The sequence below is a fragment of the Carassius carassius genome, chromosome 4 (assembly GCF_963082965.1).
Source record: "Carassius carassius chromosome 4, fCarCar2.1, whole genome shotgun sequence".
Classification (NCBI taxonomy): domain Eukaryota; kingdom Metazoa; phylum Chordata; class Actinopteri; order Cypriniformes; family Cyprinidae; genus Carassius; species Carassius carassius.
The window spans coordinates 4,708,522-4,721,938 of NC_081758.1; the positions used below are offsets into that span (position 1 = coordinate 4,708,522).

At 44.8% G+C, this 13,417-nt stretch overlaps 1 pseudogene; it reads left to right on the forward strand.

Annotated features, from left to right (window-relative positions):
• Positions 1-373: 373 nt before the first annotated feature.
• LOC132131942 (uncharacterized protein K02A2.6-like) lies at positions 374-4,479 on the forward strand (annotated as a pseudogene).
• Positions 4,480-13,417: the final 8,938 nt, after the last annotated feature.

The window sequence follows — 13,417 nt, forward strand, 5'->3', positions numbered from 1 at the left end:
GTGTGGGAACAAGTGAAATTAGTGGAGAGGGCTGCAGGGGTGGCAGTATCTTCAGGTTAGTGAAACAGTGCAGTCAGATCTCCGGTTGCCCTTTTGTGTATTCTGAGACACAAATAGAATACTATATGTTATTATAGCATATTGATGCATACATAACATAAATTGGCGACGAGAATAAAGGTCCCACTGCGAATATCGAGTCAGCGGCCGAGCAAAAAGGATGGCTACTATGATCATCGGACAGATAGAGACATTCGACGAGGCAAGAGAACAATGGCCTACGTATGTTGAACGTTTTGAACACTTTGTGGAGGCAAATGACATTAGTGAAGAAAAAAGAGTGTCAGTTTTTCTCAGTGTAATGGGAGCATCGATGTATGGACTGTTGCGTAGTCTAATTGCACCAGTTAAGCCCGGGAAGATGGCATATGAGGAGATTGTGAACACACTTAAAACACATTTTACCCCCAGGCCCATTGTGATTGCAGAGAGGTTCAAATTTCACAAACGAAATCAAGCAGAAGGGGAAAGTGTCGCACAATATGTGGCGGTGTTAAAGAAACTGGCGGAGCACTGTGAGTTTGGCGACAATTTAAATGACGCACTGCAAGATCGATTCGTGTGTGGGCTGAGTAGCGAATCAGTTCAAAGGAAGCTATTAACTGAATCGGAGCTCACGTATAAAAAGGCTGTGGATATAGCGATGTCAATGGAGGCTGTATCTAGGGAATCAAAGCACTTGAGCAACTCATTGAAGGTAAATGCCATGTCTCTGTCGTCAGAATCGTCAAAGGAAAAATGTTATAGATGTGGAAAGCCCAACCATATCGAAAATGAGTGCTTTTATAAAGATCAAGTGTGTCACAAGTGTGGAATGAAAGGCCACATTGAACGAATGTGTAAAGGTAATAAGACAGTGGAGAAAACATTTAAAACTACAGCCTTACCAGGCGATATGGAAGTGGATACTGGAGCGGCGGTCTCTATTATCTCAGGTGAACTGTACTGTTCTGTACAGTAAACTGAGTCATGTTCGATTACGCCAGACAAACGTTATTCTCAAGGCGTATACAGGCGAGATCATCCCACCAGAAGGCGTCATCAAAGTGCGTGTCAAGCTAAACAGACAAAACGTACATTTACCTTTGTATGTTGTTTCAGGAAATGCAGCCCCTCTGTTGGGACGAGAATGGCTTCGTAGAATTCGTCTAGATTGGCGTTAGGTAAATACTGTAAGAGCAGTGCATCAAGTTAATGAAGGAACATTTGAAAGTCTCCTTAAAAGGTATGCCAAAGTATTCAAAGAAGATTTAGGGACATTCAATGAGTATACAGCGAAGTTGAGTCTGAAACCGGGAACCCAACCAAGATTCTTCCAAGCTCGGGTGGTACCGTACACTATCAGACCCAAGGTGGAAGAAGAAATTGATCGCTTACTGAAGGAAGGAATCATTTCACCTGTGCGATTCAGTGAATGGGCAACCCCGATTGTAACTGTAATAAAAAAAAGGCGGCAATGTTAGGATGACTTGTGGTGATTTCAAGATTACCGTGAATCCAGCTCTGTGTGCAGAACATTATCCATTACCCCGGATTGAAGATCTGTTCGCGTCACTGGCTGGAGGACAAAGATTTAGCAACCTAGACCTTTCACATACCTACCTACAGATTCATGTGCATGAAGATTCACGTAAATACCTGACCATCACGACCCACAAGGGGATGTTTGTGTATAACAGATTACCCTTTGGAATCACTTCAGCTCCATCGATATTTCAACGAGTCATGGAACAAGTGCTACAAGGACTACCGGGTGTACATTGTTTTTTGGATGATATACTGATCACAGGAAGAGATAATGCTCATCACTTAGCTAACCTGGAAGCTGTGTTAGGTCGGCTGGAAAAATGCGGACTTCATGTGAAAAGAGAGAAGAGTGAGTTTTTCAAAACTTCATTGGAGTATTTGGGGCATGTGATAGATGCATCAGGACTTCACAAGTCTCCAGACATGCTGCGCGCCATCGCCGAAGCACCAGCTCCTGTTAATTTTAACCAACTACGATCTTTTTTGGGACTGGTTAATTATTATGCAAGATTTGTGCCAACCACAGTTCTTCACCCCCTGAATGCAATGTTACACAATGTCAATGTCAATGTCACCTTTATTTATATAGCGCTTTAAACAAAATACATTGCATCAAAGCAACTGAACAACATTCATTAGGAAAACAGTGTCAATAATGCAAAAATGATAGTTAAAGGCAGTTCATCATTGGATTCAGTTATGTCATCTCTGTTCAGTTAAATAGTGTCTGTGCATTTATTTGCAATCAAGTCAACGATATCGCTGTAGATGAAGTGGACAAGGAAGTAAAATGGTCGGCAGAGTGTGAGAAAGCGTTCCAAGATGCTAAAACTCAGCTGTTAACACCCAGTGTACTCACACATTATGATCCAAGACTCCCAATTCGTTTGGCCTGTGATGCTTCACCATACGGGGTGGGAGCCGTACTTTCCCACATGATGCCAGATGGGCGGGAAAGGCCCATAGCCTTCCCGTCCCGAACTCTGAGTAAACCTGAGAAAAACTATGCGCAGCTAGAACGTGAAGCGCTAGGAATCATCTTTGGAGTAAGGAAGTTTCATACTTACCTATATGGACGTCATTTAACATTTTTAACAGACCATCGTCCGCTTACTACCATACTCCATCCGAACTCCATCCATGGCTGCTGCAAGACTTCAGAGGTGGGCTCTTCTGCTAGCTGCACACAACTACACAATTCAATATAGAAGTGCTACTGACCATGGGAATGCTGACGGGTTATCGAGATTGCCACTGCCCGTACAACACAGAGACAAGAAAGATGCAGTGGACACTTACCTAATAAATAAAATGGATGCACTTCCTGTGAGTAGCAGCGACATCAGTAAAGGAACCAGAGCAGATCCGATCCTCTGTCGAGTGAAAGAGATGGTATCCACTGGATAATTTCCATCTACAAAAGATTCAGAACATGCACTGAGGCCATAACTCACAAGAAAAGAGGAACTCTCACTGATGCAAGACTGTCTGATGTGGGGACAGCGAGTTATCGTTCCATCAAATCTGAGACAACGAGTGTTGGAGGATTTACACACAGGACATCCAGGTGTAGTAAAAATGAAAGCTCTAGCACGTAGCTACATCTGGTGGCCAAATATTGACTTGCAAATTGAAGAGAAATCAAAGACATGCATGTCCTATCAACAAAATTAAAACTCTCCATGTCCCTCACCTCTACATCCCAGGGCATGGCCAGAAGCTCCTTGGCAGTGAATTCACATCGACTTTGCTGGTCCATTCGAAGGACGGATGTTTCTGGTAGTTGTTGACGCACACTCAAAATGGCCAGAGGTTCATGTGATGGATTCGACAACTTCCTCCAAGACCATTCAAGTGCTGCGTGGTCTATTCAGTCGCTACGGTATACCTGAAACACTAGTTAGCGACAATGGCCCACAATTTACTTCAGAGGAGTTTGGATGTTTTCTGAAATCAAATGGTGTTAAACACGTCCGCTCTGCACCATTCCACCCAGCCACCAACGGGCTAGCTGAGCATTTTGTGCAGACTTTTAAACACTCACTTAAAGCATCTAAAGAACTAGTATCATTACAGCAGAGATTGGACTCTTTGTTTTGATACAGTACAGGAATACACCACATAGCACAACAAAAGAAGCACCTGCTATGTTATTCTTGCATCGCAGATTGAGGACACGACTGGATCTACTGAAACCAAGTGTGAAAATGACTGTGGAGCAAGCACAAAAATCACAGTGTTCTAACCGTGCCCTTTATGCTAAACACAGAGACTTCAATGTGGGTGACTCAGTGCTGGTCAGAGATTATCGAAGGGGAGAGGAGAAGTGGAAAACTGGTACTGTTTCTTCTCAGTCAGGACCAGTGTCGTACACAGTTCAGGTGGACAGTTCACAAAGCTGGAAAAGACATGCAGATCAAATGTTAGACTGTCATCCAGAAATTACACAAAGCACAGAAATATTGTCAGCCAAAAATAGTACATCACCCACACTGAATGTTAAGGGGCAAGAATTGTCTTTAACAGCTAATGATACTGAACCAAATGTTCCAGATCAACATGTAACCAAGCTTGTTGAGCCAGTTACTGTTTCTTCCCCAACTGTGAGAAGATTTCCCGTTAGAACCCGTAAACCACCTAACAGACTTGATCTGTAAAGGACAGACTGGCGGAGGCACCCAGTCGTCGACAGAATTCCCTCCAAAATTGGGACACGAACTGGGGCCCCCTGTCAGAGACCACATCCTCCGGAAGACCATGAATCCGGAAGACGTGGTCAATGACCACCCGGGCCGTCTCCCTAGCCGAAGGGAGTTTAGGAAGGGGAATGAAGTGAACCGGCTTAGAAAAGCGATCCACAACAGTAAGAACCACCGTATTGCCGCTGGATAGAGGGAAACCAGTAACACAATCCAGGGCAATATGTTACCGCGGCGGGAAGGAATAGGGAGGGGATGAAGCAGACCAACAGGAGGTTGATTGGAAGATTTGTTTTGAGCACAAACCTCACAAGCTCCCACGAACCGATGGATGTCCTCAGCCATGGCCGGCCAACAAAAACGCTGACGGATGGCTGCCAGCGACCTCCTCACACCAGGATGACACGTGAGTGTCACCGCAAGACGGCGCTGCGGACTGTATCAGGCACAAATAACAAACCCGCCGGACACCCCATGGGCACCTCAACCTGAGCTAATGGTCGCCTGACCCGACCCTCGATACCCCAGGTGACGGCCCCCACCACACGGCCCAAAGGCAAAATGGTGTCAGGAGGAGACTCGTCAACAGGTGTATCAAACTGCCGGGACAGAGCATCGGGCTTGCCATTCTTAGAACCCAGCCTGTAAGACAACACAAAGTTGAAGCGTCCAAAAAACAGTGCCCAACGAGCCTGTCTGGAGTTCAGCCTTTTGGCAGATTGAATATACTCCAGATTTCTATGATCAGTCCACACGAGAAATGGAATTACCGTCCCCTCCAACCAGTGACGCCACTCTCCCAAAGCCAAGCGTACTGCCAGCAGCTCTGTTGCCGATATCATAATTTTGTTCTGAGGGAGAAAGGCGATGAGAAAAATAAGCACAAGGATGCAACTTATTATCATGAGGGGATTTTTGGGAAAGAACTGCTCCGACACCAACCTGTGATGCGTCCACCTCCACCACAAACTGTTTACTAGGATCCGGCAAAATAAGAATAGGAGCAGTAGTGAATCTGGATTTCAACTCGTCAAAAGCTGCCTGAGTAACACTAGACCAACACAATTTGGATTTTGTGGAGGTTAATGCTGTCAGAGGGGCCGCTACCTGGCTGAAATTTCTAATAAAACGCCTATAGAAATTGGAAAAGCCCAAAAACTGTTGTAAAGCTTTTCTTGAGCCAGATACCGGCCAGTCAGAGACAGCTCCAACCTTCGCAGGGTCCATGAGAATCCCCTCCGCCGAGATGATCGACCCCAAGAACGAAACCGACTGGGTGTGAAAAGTACACTTCTCCACCTTCACGAACAATTGATTCTCCAACAACCGCTGAAGCACTCGTCTGACGTGCTGGACGTGCACCTGGAATGATTGAGAAAAAATTCAAATATCATCCAGGTACACAAAGACAAATTCGTTAATCATATCTCTCAGCACTTCATTGACGAGTGCTTGGAAGATGGCTGGAGCATTGAGAAGCCCAAAAGGTAAAACAAGATATTCAAAATGCCTGGTGGGCGTGTTAAAAGCCGTCTTCCATTCATCCCCCTCCCTAATCCGAACTAGATGATAAGCATTGTGTAGATCCAATTTCGTGAAGAACTTTGCACCCCGCAGGACCTCGAAGGCTGTTGACATAAGAGGCAGGGGGTACCTGTTCTTAACAGTTATGTCATTTAGCCTACGATAGTCAATGCAGGGGCGTAAAGAGCCATCCTTCTTCTTCACGAAAAAGAACCCCGCTCCTGCTGGAGAGGAAGAGGGACGAATCAAACCTGCTGCTGGAGAATCTGATAAATACTTCTCCATGGCCACCCACTCGGGTGCAGACAACGAGAAAAGACGTCCGCGAGGAGGAGAAGTGCCGGGAAGAAGATCAATAGCACAATCATACGGTCGATGGGGAGGAAGAGAGGCAGCTCGGGACCGACTGAAGACCGCACGCAGATCGTAGTACATGCCAGGGATCAGGGAAAGATCCACCTCCTCCTTCTGCAACACAGAACAAACAACAGAAGATGGAGCAGACACAAGACAAGCAGCATGACAGCGAGAACTCCAAGAAAGATTTAAATTCTCAGCCCAGTTAATATGTGGGTTATGGAGAGAAAGCAAAGGATGACCCAATACAATAGAAACAGAAGGGGAATTAAATAAATAAAATTCTATTTCCTCCCGGTGGTTACCAGAGGTAATCAAACTCACCGGACCAGTGATCTGAATAACTGCCACGAGCTGCTGTCCATTAAGGGAATGAACGGTGAGAGGAGAGGAAAGGGAATGAATGGGCAAGCCATAGTGATGAGCCCATTTAACATCAACAAAATTCCCCTCAGCACCTGAATCAATTAACACAGAGCATTTAATAAACGAGCCATTCAGTAACACTGAAGCAGGAATGAGAGTACGAGAACCCTCTGATGGAGAAATTGAAATACCGCCCGCCAGAACTCTCCTGTTTACTGGTGGGCGTTGGCTTTTAACGGACAGTCGGCAGCAATATAACCATGACCGCCACAATATAGACAAAGCCCCTTTAAAAGTCTGCGTTGTTTTTCCTCAGCAGTAAGAAGCATTCTCGCCAGCTGCATAGGCTCAAGGTCAGACGATTCAGGAGCTCGGAAAGCAGAGGAGGAAACAGACGGTTCTGGCCGCATCCGGCTGGTATTTCCCCGAACTTTACGTCTCAATTCTATACGGGAATCCAAACGAATAGCGAGATCAATAATATCGTCAAGCAGGTATGGAGGGTCACGTGCATAGATCTCGTCCTTAACATCCGCCACTAATCCATCCAAAAAACGAGCCACCAGGGCCGCTGAGTTCCACTCACTTATAGCTGCAAGAGTCTTAAATTCAACAGAGTAATTAGCAACTGACCTCTTGCCTTGACGCAGCGAAGCCAATTGCCTGGAAGCCTTTTTGCCGAACACAGATCTGTCAAATACTTTTATCATCTCGGCTTTGAATGATTTAAAATCATCACAGCACAAAGAGCGCGAGTCCCATATGGCAGTACCCCAGTTGCGGGCGCGTCCATCCAGAAGAGAAATCATGTAAGCCACTCTGGATCTGTCTAATGCATAAGTCTGGGGTTGAAGTGAAAAAACTACTTCACACTGAATAAGAAATGAACGACAATTAGTTGGTTCACCAGCATAAACAGGAGGGTTATTAATACAGGGCTCATGACCAGTGGCCTGTTGGGATGTGGCAGATGAAACGTTGAGATCGACGGGCTGAAGATAGCGTAACTTGTCCGAGAGCTCAGTAACTCGTGCAACCAAGGCATCCACAGTGTGACGAGCATGTGAAAATTCCTCAGCCTGATGATTCAACATCGCTCCCTGATGTTCAACGGCAGCTCGGAGCTGAGCTTCTTCTGCTGGGTCCATAATGGCCAGTGTGTTATGTCAGTTGTTGCTGAAATGAAGGACCCAGATGCAGTAGAAATGCAACCAGAGTTTTATTCAGTGATAATTCGAACTGCTGAATTCCAGATCCACAGTCCCAGAACTCAATAGAGGAGATCAGAGTCCAAACAGATATGTTCCAGGCGAGCGGTAGTCAGAATCAGGCAATGGTCATTAAAGATGATAGCCCAGGCAGATTCAGAGAGATCCACAAATCTAGATAATAATCCAGAGCAAACAATCCAAAAGTCCCAAAGAACAGACCACTGGTCAAGGAGCATAGACAGTCCAGACAGCAGTTGAAATAACTGGGCAGAAAAAAAGAGAAACTGAGAAAAAAAATACAAAACTATAACTGATGAATCAAAACAAGAAACGCATAAAAAGCGTCAACAACAAAACACACTGGCAAAGACAAAGAGAAAAAATGAGATTTAACTAAGTAAAAACTAAATGAGGAAATGACAAACAGCTGAGAACGCATACACAACCGCGCTGATTGCAAAGCGCAATCAGCTGAATGCGGCTGGTATGCGCAAGTGAAAAACAAAACAAATCAACACGTGCACAACCACGTCGATCGCAAAATGCGAACAGCTGATCTTGGCCGGCACGTGCAAACAGAAACAAAAACAAAGGCTCAACCAGGAGCGAGAGAGAGATCAAACCTGAGCCCTGACAATAACACCTAAAGAATTCACTATATCGTAAGGAAAATGGCATCTACGCTAATATTAGTCTGTTTCATACCAATTCCGAGGTCACCATAGAGACCCAGATCAGTTCTTTTTCCAGACTAGATGGTGGATCAGCACCTGGAGACGACCTCTTCAGCCCTGAATGTCATCGTAGACCATGTCAACTAGATGCACCCCAGAGACAGATGCCCTGCATAGAACACATGAAGTAGACAGACATCGGGAAAAGACCATGGGAACCAGACAAGTTCTCTGCACAATCTGACCTGTGTTGTAGCATGGAATTAAACCCCACCATGCATTTTTTTTTCTGGCACGAGGAGAACTGACCACCTGTCATGACTCAAAATTTGTCAAATTCTGCCCAAAATTGGCAGAGGTGATCTTTGGACTGAGCCACACAAAATGACTTATTATTTAGAATTATTTACTTTTTTTTTTTACTAATTTTTGTTCAAAAGTTATGATGTAGCGGATTTAACGAGGTTGACACGAAATTGGTTAAGAGGCTGTGTCTTGGCTAAACTTTGATCAATCAAAATTAAACTTGGTACAATTAATCAGAACCATGACCCGAGGACCCATGCCAAAGTTTGGAACAGCACCACCTATGGATCATGAGATACCAAATATTGACTTTTTTGCTAATAGGCTTTGAAGTGTAGCCATGAAATCATAATCTTGGCCAGTCTTCCATTTTGAAATTTAATATAAATTGCAATATTGTTTGAACAATTTGAATATTTGCACAAACATTTGTAGGGATCATCAACGGCATGTCCAGGAGGTACCTGTGTTTCAGATATATAAATATTTTTGCAAAAATGCTTATAACTTTTGAAAACATTTTCCATTTTTTTTTGTATTAATTTTATTAACTGTTTTATGCTGATTCTGATTATAATTTTTCATTGATGTCTGCCATATTGAAGTAAATTAAAAATAGTTTTTTTGCTACTGCTTCGAGAAACTTTGCCCAGTTTAATCAAAATTCTGGTAAGATGATCTTTGGACCGAGCCCCACAGAAATGACTGAATAGATTTTTGCCATTTGCTACCAATACAGATAAATAACTCTTCAAAGTAGACCGTGTCCAGGTTTGTTGATTTCTGCTAGTTAGCTTAGCATGCAAATTGGTTAACAATCATTCTCACACTGAAACCTCTCCTCAGCAGTCTGTTGAGCGTGCATGAGCGGCTAGCTCAATTTGTTACACCACAGATCCAGATAATGTTTCATATTGTGGATTTACAACTCAGTATGATATATTCCCAGACCACAAGAGAAACTGTGGCAAGTAATAATGAAGTAGTTGCTTCTGTTCAAGATGTTGTGCCTTTGATTTTGTTTGAATTTATGGTAACACTTTATAAAATGTTTAATTTATATAAATGTTTGTTGTTTGCTGCTGCCGTGTGTATCGAGTTTGAGCTCCGTCACATTATTTTTTATTGACTTTTTTTACCTTAAAAATCTATTTATACACCATAATTTTTATTTCTATAACGTGTGAATATATCCTCTATTGTATTCTACAACAAAAAACAATCAGAGCACCTTGTTATCACTGGTTTTATTTTGTTTTCACGAGTCTGCTATTTAGCTTATAGCCCATTAGAATCGTCAGTGTGGTTGCCACTAATCCTGCTTGCATTTCTAATACTCTATTCACACACATTACCATTGCTTTACTCACTGTTACCTGCTTTAATGGCGGATGTATGACTACCTTGTGCCTCAGCACTTGGTGACCTGCTCTGTGAATTGATAAGAGTGCATATTGTTACAGTTGACTGTTTCATTGGAAACTGATTTTGAGAAACAATAAATGCTTAGTAATATACAGGTATGCATTCTACCTTAAATAAAAGTTTTGCTTCATATATACTAATTAGGTCTAAAATCTCACCATCATGCTTTTGCCTTTTGCTGTTTTTTCTGTATTCAATTTTATTCATAGTCTTTATTTATGCTTTATATTTGTTAATGAGAGATGCATTGGACAAACAGACTGATCAAAACTCATCAGGGTAGACACTCATCAGGGTACCATTATATCAGTCTGCTTTCCCTCAACATCACACTTTCCTTGCACAGACTGTGGTGTTTATATATCTGTCATTTAAATGTGACAGTAAATCCTTTTGTCAACAAGTAAATCCAGTAATCCGTGTCTAAAGAACAAAGCCTTAGAGGATAGTTTGCAGTAGCCTCTGTAGCTCTAGTTAAGCAGACTGGAGTCATTATGTTTGTGTGCCACAAAATCAAAGAGTTATCTGCTGACATTGTGCCTTGAAAACAGCTCTTTAGTTCCCACCTTAAAAGTTTGTTCTTTTTTCTTAAAGATTAAAGGTGTGGGATTTTACACATCCGATATGATGCCTTTTTCAAGTCTGTTTTCCTGTGCTGCTAAAATGTCTCTAGGTTACGTATTTAACCATGGTTCCTCGAGGGAACGAGACACTGCGCCGAAACGCTAAGGGGAACGCGTTTAGCATGAGCGACTCTGAATATCATGTGTAATCTGTCTTATGGAAGAGCGTGACATCACGGACGGGGTGACGTACGCGACCAGGAAGCCATACCGGCACGTGCCGTGCAGCCGGCATCAGCTTCAAGTACCAGCAAGCGCCGGCAGGGATGCCGGGGGTATGGCATCGAGACTCAGTGTCTCGTTCCCTCGAGGAACCATGCTTACATACGTAACCTAGAAACGTTCCTCTTCAGGAACTCGAGCTGCATCAGAACGCTACGGGGAATGATGTGCCCATGCTGCCAGACTACCATATCCCTGCCTAGTGTGTATCCGAAGAGCACAGCCTAGGACGAGAGAACAGAAGCACCTGGAGTGACTTGCATATCTAGGCCATAGAATTTTGCAAATGTGGAGGGCGTGGCCCTCCCCGCAGCGTTGCAGATGTCTGGCATGGACACACCTGCTAGGAAGGACTTGGAGGCCGCCATACCCTGAGTAGAGTGCGCCTTGGCTCCCGACAGCGGGGGAAGACCAGAGGACTCATAGGTGGCGTTGATAGTCTCAACTCTCCAATGACTAATAGTCTGCTTAGATGCAGGAAAGCCCCATTTGGGGGGACCGTAGCATACAATCAATTGGTCAGATTTTCTCCACAGGGCAGCTCTGTTAGCTTCTCTTGGTCGGGCTTCCAAAAGGGAGGAGGGCAGAAGGCTGCAGCACTGCAGGTTGTGGTGTGACAGAGGGAACCTTAGGTACATATCCTGATCAAGGGTATATGAATGCTTTGGCCATGCCGGGTGCAAAGTCAAGATAAGCAGGGGCCACTGAGAGGGCCTAAAGGTCTCCAACTCTCCTCAGAGAGGTAATAGCCATCAGAAAGGTAGTTTTGAGGGTCAGATTTCTGTCTGATATATCTTGTTTTGGCTCGAATGGAGCTTTACAAAGAGCCTCTAACACCACAACCAAGTCCCACGGGGGAGTGGGTCAACCCTGCAGAGAACCTGGCTTGTAGAAACTCCAGAACTGTACCAACTGGGCAGTTAGCTGGGTCAAGCTAACGGTCTCTGCGCCATGAGGTGAAGAGTTTCCACCTCAGGGCATACAGTTTCCTCATTGAGGAAGCTCTGGATTGGAGGATGGTCTCAACAACCTCGGTTGACAGACCGGATGCTATGAGTTGTGAGTTATGAGTTCCACAACTCTGGGCGAGGGTAAATTATCATGCCCTGCGCCTGTGAGAGTAGGTCTGTCCTGATTGGTATCTCCCATGGAGAGCCTTCGAGGAGTGAGACCAGATCTGCGAACCATTCTCGGCCTGGCCAGAATGGGGCTACTAGCAACAGACGGACCCATTCCCGGCGTACTCTCGCCAGAACTCCCGGGTGCTCAGAGCAATAGGAGGAAAGGTGTACAGACGAAGCCTCGGCTAGGTCTGTACCATAGCTTCCAGTCCCAGAGGATCTGGATGAGCTAGAGAAAACCAAAGGGGACATTGCGATGTCTCTTGAGTCGCAAAGAGGTCTACTTGAGCTTTGCCAAATATTCTCCATATCTGCTTCACCACCTCGGGGTGAAGTTTCCATTCCCCGGGCCTCGGCCCCTGGCTTGACAGTATGTCTACTCCCATATCTAATTTCTCATGAATGTACACTGCTCTGAGTGAGAGGAGTTTGCCCTGGGACAACACAAGGATCTGGTGTGCCAGCTTGTACAAGGGGTGCGAACGCAGACCTCCCTGGGGGTTGATATAAGAGACCACCGATGTGTTGTCTGTGCGCACCAACACATGGTGACCTCTCAGGTCTGGGAGGAAGTGCTTGACCAAAATCCCTTGGTCTTGAGCCACCACTGTAGGGGTCTCATGCACAGCAGGCCAAGAGGTATCACATTTGACCCAGCTGCCATCAGACCCAACAATCTCTGAAATTGTTTGACAGTGAGTGACTGGCCTTCTTTGACTCTCTCGACTGACATGAGAATCGACTATATGAGCAGGGGACAAACGTGACTGCATCGTGGTTGAATCCTACACTATGCCTAGATAGGTGGTTCTCTGGACTGGAGAAAGTACACTCTTCTCGGCATTCAGTCTCAAACTCAGCTCCCCCATATGTATGAGAACATGCCACCTGCTGTGATTGAGCTAAAATCAACCAATCATCGATATAATTGAGAATGCGGATGCCCTGCATGCGCAGAGGAACCAGAGCCGCATCTACACATTTTGTGAACGTGCGGGGTGAGAGTGCAATGCCGAAGGGAAGTACTCAATATTGGTAAGCTTCTCCCCTGAAAGTGAACCTCAGAAACTTCCTGTGTTGTGGAAGTACGCATCTTTGAGATCTATTGTGACAAACCAGTCTTCGGATCTGATTTGAGTTACAACATGCGTGATTGTGAGCATTTTGAACTTCAGATCTATAATCGGATGCAACCCCCCATCCTTCTTTGGAACTATGAAATACCGGCTGTAGAACCTGGACTCCCTGTCTTGAGGAGGGACCACCTCGATGGCCTCCTTCCCTAATAGGGTTTTCACTTCT